At 46.1% G+C, this 841-nt stretch overlaps 1 non-coding gene across 1 annotated transcript; it reads right to left on the bottom strand.

Moving 5' to 3' along the window:
• Window positions 1-370: 370 nt before the first annotated feature.
• On the bottom strand, window positions 371-442 carry trnaw-cca (transfer RNA tryptophan (anticodon CCA)). The gene has a single exon. It is a non-coding gene; the product is annotated as a tRNA-Trp (tRNA).
• Between the last annotated feature and the right edge of the window lie 399 nt (window positions 443-841).

The following is an 841-nucleotide window of genomic DNA, read 5'->3' as shown; positions in this document are numbered from 1 at the left end:
CTCCACTTTCAGCACCAGGTCAGACGGAAATGTTGAACGAGCAGGTGAACTGCTGAATCCTACTTTTAATGAGTTGGTCGTGGTGTCAAACAATGAGTTTCGCTTTATGATTAAAAATAAGAAATGTCAGAAGTGGGATAAGAAACTACGATCTAACCACAGCACCTTAGACCGCTCGGCCATTCTGACTATTCAGTTCTCGCTGTGGCCACCTGCAAGTTGATTTTGAACTGTCGTGTCCTGTCACATGAAATAAATGAGGGCAGCAGGCGTATCTCTGCCTGACACCGGGGAAACAGTGAGACAGACCTTGGAACAAGGGTCTGGTTGTTGCCAAACAGCAAAGAAAATATGAATTCTGGAAGAACAATGACCCCGACGTGATTTGAACACGCAACCTTCTGATCTGGAGTCAAACTCGCTACCGTTGCGCCACAAGGCCTACACAATAACGCTGAGATGTTCCTCTATATGAAGGTTTCACAATACAAGGGTCTTTAAAATCCCTGCCCATTCCCACCAGGTATCAGAAGCAACGCTCACCTGCCGGTCACCGTGTGGTTTTTTTCTTAAACTTTTGTGTTGCTTTCATGGAAAAGCATCATTAATTAACCCCTCACCTTCTTTTGCACAATGAAAGAAATGCTAACTGAGGGACAGTCGGATACTTCAATCATTTGTCCTGTGCTTTGGGGAGCGGGCAGGGAAGTGGACCTGAGTCCATGATCGCATCGACCATGATCGTATTAAATGGTGGAGCAGGCTCGAGGGGCGTATGGCCGACTCCTGCTCCTATTTCTTATGTTCTTATGTTCTTCGGCATGTGACCCAATTTACACAC

This window comes from Pristiophorus japonicus, unplaced genomic scaffold, assembly GCF_044704955.1.
Source record: "Pristiophorus japonicus isolate sPriJap1 unplaced genomic scaffold, sPriJap1.hap1 HAP1_SCAFFOLD_75, whole genome shotgun sequence".
Taxonomy (NCBI): Eukaryota; Metazoa; Chordata; class Chondrichthyes; family Pristiophoridae; genus Pristiophorus; species Pristiophorus japonicus.
This window is presented reverse-complemented; position numbering and strand designations above follow the sequence as displayed.